The sequence below is a fragment of the Pygoscelis adeliae genome, unplaced genomic scaffold, assembly GCF_000699105.1.
Source record: "Pygoscelis adeliae isolate BGI_AS28 unplaced genomic scaffold, ASM69910v1 Scaffold850, whole genome shotgun sequence".
NCBI classification, from domain to species: domain Eukaryota; kingdom Metazoa; phylum Chordata; class Aves; order Sphenisciformes; family Spheniscidae; genus Pygoscelis; species Pygoscelis adeliae.
Genome location: NW_008823882.1, coordinates 13,612 through 19,010, shown reverse-complemented (window position 1 = coordinate 19,010; position 5,399 = coordinate 13,612). Strand labels below are relative to the sequence as shown.

Below are 5,399 nucleotides of genomic sequence, written 5' to 3'. Positions count from 1 at the left end.
TGAAGCCAAACTCCTTGCCCTTTCCATCCCCTGCACGCAGAGCCGTGTGAAGCTCAATAAACATGCCCTGCTGGGCTTGCCCAGCACAACCGCTCTCTGAAGCCCTGCAAAAGTCCTAGTATCTTCTAGTGAATAGAGACTATAATCGGCACAATGCTCCTAATAAAGGCTATTCCTCACAGTATTTGCCTTGAATTCTTATTTTGGGGTTTTCTTGTAATCTTCCTTAAATTCCCTGTGGCTAGCTTTCTTGCTAAACATGTGATCCTGTTTTGGGGAGAAGCAAAATAAGTTTGAGATAATAAAAAGCCAAAGCATTCTGCTCACAGGCTGCAAGCAGAGAGGTGGCTTTGAATTTGCCTGAATGCTCCTGTGGCACAGGAAAATATTGGCTGTTTAGGAGTCTCAGGAAAGAGACTTATTCCTGTGATAAGATCACTTTTAAAGGACAGAATTTTATCTGGGCATTACGGTGACTTGAGAGTGTAGATATGTCAGGGACTTGTTTCTTTTAATAGCCGTGCATTACTGGTGGGGAAATTCTCTGCTGCTTTCTCCAGCAAAACACAAGCAGGTCTGCCAGCTGACTCAGACCCCTGCTCTCATCTCCGTTTTCTTTCCTTTTCCCTTATAAAAGAGTTTGGCGTCTCCTTTTGCCGTTTCCAACGTAGCCTGGTTTTAGGTCTCCCAGGTAGAAAGTGGAGGCTTGCTGTTAAACTGTGCTGAAAAGTTTGAGAGCGGGCAGCGATAAAGGTAGTGTCTGAAGGAGGAGATTGTCTGGACGCAAATACCAGTGACCAAAGGGTCTCCACTTCAAAACAGGGTGGGTTTTTTGCAGCAATGTTTTTTGGGTGGCTGGCAGTCATTCTCCCTTGCACTGTCTGTTCAAGTTTTGGTGTGCAGGTCCGGGTGCGTCTGCCTGTTCCTCTGCTTACAGCTGGAGATGAGAGCATCGCATCTGCGCGGTATTTAAGTTGGTATTGCGTTTCAGGTTTGGGGGTAGATGAATGTGGCTGCTTTAGTCAGAGGGTTCTCCCTCTTCGGGCATTTGCTTATCTGTAGGAAACTCAAAAGTCATTACAAAACCTTTCCACCCACTCGGCACCCAAGGAGTTGCACAGCAGAGGGAACTGCCCGGCTGGCTGCAGGCTGCTCGCTCGGCTGTGTCATGGCTGATGCCGTAAAATCTGCTGATCTCACGATGAAGTAACTTTTGCACACGAGGCCGACAAATTAATATGACCTTGTGGTGCAGCTGGAAGAGCCTTTGTACGCTCAGTAAAGAAGGGAATGAAACACTGTACCATGTTAAAACTTCCCCTGCCTCCTTTAAGTGTCTTGAGTGCTGATGCTCGCAGTGTTTCCCAGCTCAGATCTCGGGCGCTATGGGAAATTCTCAGGAAGCTTTGTGATATTCAGCCTAAACTTCCCTTTCTTTTATCTCGTTCTATAACTTAATACTCCTGTGCCACGACACAGCCCAGCTTCCTGCTTAGTCTTTATACCCTCCTGTTGAATGTGGAGCTGCTATCAAGCCCTCCCAGACAAGGACAAACTCCACAGTGGTCTAGCCAGGATATACATATTTAGTTCTCAATCTGACCACTAAAATCAGTAAGTCGGTACCTCTTTTCAGGCCGTAATTGAAGACACAAGCCTGAGTTGGAATTGTGTTTATAGCCAGGGCAATCTCTGGACTCAAGGACCTGAAAACTTAGCCCTAATCGCTTCCAAAATGATTGCATATGAAAATAACAACTTAGTAGCAAAACCATGAAGAAGAAATCATTCTTCTTATCGCTTTTAGCGGGATGATTGGGGTTTGCTGTGCTGGTATCGTGGGTTTGCTGCTGGAAGGCTAGAGCAAAGCTCTGTGCTTCCCTTGCAGGAGCTGCAAGGACAGATCAATGTTGTCTTAGTTTCGCTATTATTAAGACATACACTAACCCAGAGGGTTTTTTAAAACATCAGCGTTACTCCTCATAGTCCCTTTTTGGAAAGAAAGCACGGGTGCCTTTTTGCCTGTGACGCTGCCTGCACTTGAGCATTGCTTAAGCAAAGTACAAATATTCCGGGACTTGACAGTGGGCAATTTTCAACAAGCCAGACTACAAAAACAGCCTTCATTTCAGTGCTCCGTGTGAAGTACTGGTTCTTCCATCCCTTTTTTTTGGGTAAGATCACAAAATCTGTTAGCTTGCATTTCATGAAGATGTTTGAAGAGCATGTATTTACTTAAAAGATCATAAATGTCCTCAAGTTTAAAAAATCTTCACAGAAGTGATTAACATTTTGCTGAGACAGTTGTGGAGCAGCAGATTTTAAATGGTCCGTGCGGTACAGGAATTTACAACCTGGTTTTGAAGAGCAGGGAGGAAGTTCTCCTTTCCACCTGTCTGAAGAGAAGGCATTCATGCCGGGGAGGAGGTTCAGGGTGTTGGGGGGGGTCATGAGTTCTCGCAATGGTTTCCGCAGGCAGAGGGATGGCATTTATACGGCTTAGTCATCTCAGGCTCTGAGAAGTAGGAGAGGAAACTGCAGGTGACTGGAAAGGAGCAGATTCAAAGCGAGAGCCTGTAATGCTGCGCCGGGGGGAGGGTGAGAGGTTTTTGGGTGCAGCACCGGCTCCTGCCAGAGCGAGCTGCAGTTTTCCCTCTGCAGAAGCAGTGGTTGGTGACTTCTGCAGCAGCGCTGGAGCTGCTCGTGCACAGATTACACCTGCCCGGGCGATTGAAACTGGTGCTGGAGCTTGTTCTGCTTTTCTGCTCGTCCGTCCTTCCTAAATAACTGCTGCTAATGCTGGCCGAGAGCTCTGAGTTTCACAGCTGCTCTGAAGCATGTGGAGAAAGAGTACCTACCATGACATTTTGTGGCCTAATTCTTGTAGCAGCGCTCCTGTGGAAGCTGTGAGCGCTCGCTGCTTGCATGCAGTGATCTGGTTTTCCCCTTTGTACTTTATCTGTGACTGCACTGACCAGAAATGCAGGAAGGATGAGGACGGAGCAGACTTTGCAGTGCAAGTTCTGATTTATTTACTACCCTCAACCCATAACAGCCCTTAAGCACCTCGACTAAAGCCCAGCTTTGGATCCTGGTTTAAATTATATGGTGGAGCGTTTATTATGTATCTGGCCATCTGTATTGTACCGTGGACTAATACACGAGCCCAGTGGTGGCTCCAGACCTTCAAGAGGGTAGCCAGATCCCTCCAGGGAACCTGCTGCTCGGCCTCCTGCAGGCAGGCTGGCGCGGTCGCTGCTGCAGCTGGTTCTCCCGTGCACCACGAATGCGTCTGCAGCTCCCACACATGCAAGCCAAGGAGAAACCTGAAAGTGCATCTGGCTTTGCATTTCAAACCCGGTGCCTTGCTGGTTGTGTTGCAGCCTCTGGGTGATGGCTCCAGGTAACAACCGATGTATGTCCCTTTGCACTCTGCTCTTTTTTTTTCTTTTCTTTTCTTTTCTTTTTTTTTTTTTTTTTTAAATGTATGGTCTAAAAATAAGGTTGGAATGTGCTGCAGTGACTCAGGGTACATGATCTGCAGCACCAGCGTGGTGATTGTGTGTAATTGCTGTGGCAGTCCTGCCAGAGGTCTCCACCCAGCTGGCACCAAAGCTGCTGCAGATAAATTGGAGAGAAGGGGGAGTTTAAAGCCAGACCTAACACGATAGCGTGAGTTAACTGTGTGGGGGTTTCAGGCTACCCTGGAAACAAGGTCTCTTGAATGTTCTGCAGCTTAGCTGGCAGGTGTGTCCTGCAGGATTTCACGCCCTCTCAGCCAGGTAATCGTTTCCTTTAATGGGAAGGAAATGGAGCTACACGTCTCTAGGGATGCTCTCTCCTTCCAAAATCCTTGGCCGGTTTGAAATTAGAGCAGTTCAAGAGACAAAATACTTCAGCAATTAATGAATCTTCTGGTAAAGACAGAACTGCATCAGGGAGACGTGCCCCATCTCCTACATCTGTACGACACGCTGGTTGCTGTTAACGTGTGACACGGATATCCAGGAAGAGTGGCAAGCGGCCGCGCCATCCTTCTCTTCAAATGGCCGTGCTGCTTATAAAGCCTCCTCCGAAATTTGGGCAGAAACTCGTTAGGGCACCAGGGCCGTACTCCGTGTCACCGTGCACCTCAGCTGGGTGGCTGCTGAGCCCACCGCCGCGCTGCTCTGCGTGGCTTCATGCTGCAAGCCCCATTTTTGCTGGAGACATACCTTGCCATAGGAGTGCTCCCTTCCCTTGAGGAAACCCCAGCGACGCCGCTCGGAGCTCAGGGGTTTCTGTGCCGCAACGCAAATAGAAAAGCGAACATGTTTCCTTCCAACCCAGGTTATGCAAAAAGCAAATTTACTTCTGTGTGTCAAAAAAACCCCAAAGCTCAGACATATTGGCTTGGGTTGTTTCCATCTGGAAACAGACATACCTAGATATTGGAGCTGGGGGGAAAAAATAAGCCTCGAAAAACAAATTGCTGTCAGTGTGGACCTGAAATTGAGGATAAGACTTCTTTTGGTCTAGTAATGATGAAATTTTAAGCTTCTAATATATTAAAAGTGGGCTGGAGCGCAAGGCTCGGCCCTGGTGACAGCAGCTCTGAAGGGTCTGTCACTGCCGGGCTGGAGCTGCTGCTGGCTGCAGGAGGGACATTAAATACCTTAAAATACGTGGCCTAGTCACAACCTGTTGTAAGGAGGCTGTAATTTATCTGGGGAGGGACAGCATGAGGGGACGTTTTACAAATCTGAAGGAGCTTATGGGCACTTCAGTTAACTTGTTTACTGCTGAAGTGAAATGCTTTGGCGTCCCTGCCCCTCTCCCGTGCTCCTCATGCCGGTCAAGCTGCAGGTGATGCAGAATAAGGTGTGGAAAATAAGCTGGGTCGTTTCAACACTGAAATGTGGATAAACCCTCGCCCTGAGCAAGAGGCAGAGCGAAGCCCAGTGCTTCCCACCACTGCCTCTTTAAGGAGCATTTCTCCATCCTGGGATGGCTCCTCGGCCGAGCTCCTCGCTGCGCTCTCCCCGAGTATTGTCCCACGCCATAGAAATCTGGAGGTCTTAAAGGAGGGGAAAAAAAAAAAAAAAGAAAAAATTGCTGCACTCAGGAAAAAATTCAATAGCTTATTCAGCTGTTAAGCTACTGATGCAGGAAGTGTAAAAGAAAAATGGAGCCTGCTTTGTTCTGCCCAGACAAGGAGTAAATGCCATTGCCCTAACAGCCTTTTTCTGTTCCAAAAAAGCATGAGGTCATCTTTAAAAGCAGTAACCACCGAGCGGGTTTACACTGCGTTACCAGTCTCAGGCTCCCCCTTCGTCCCCCCGCTTTCCTGGCACCAGCCCGGCTCGGGGCTCAGCGCGGGATCGCCCCGGCGAGGTGCGTGTTGCTCCGCTCCCATGCCG

General features: G+C 48.4%; 1 protein-coding gene across 13 annotated transcripts in view; it reads left to right on the top strand.

The window, feature by feature from the left end:
• The window catches only part of GNG7 (guanine nucleotide binding protein (G protein), gamma 7), a 60,464-nt gene that overhangs the window by 43,898 nt on the left and 11,167 nt on the right, over positions 1 to 5,399 (top strand). The gene's annotated exons all lie outside the window — the stretch shown is intronic.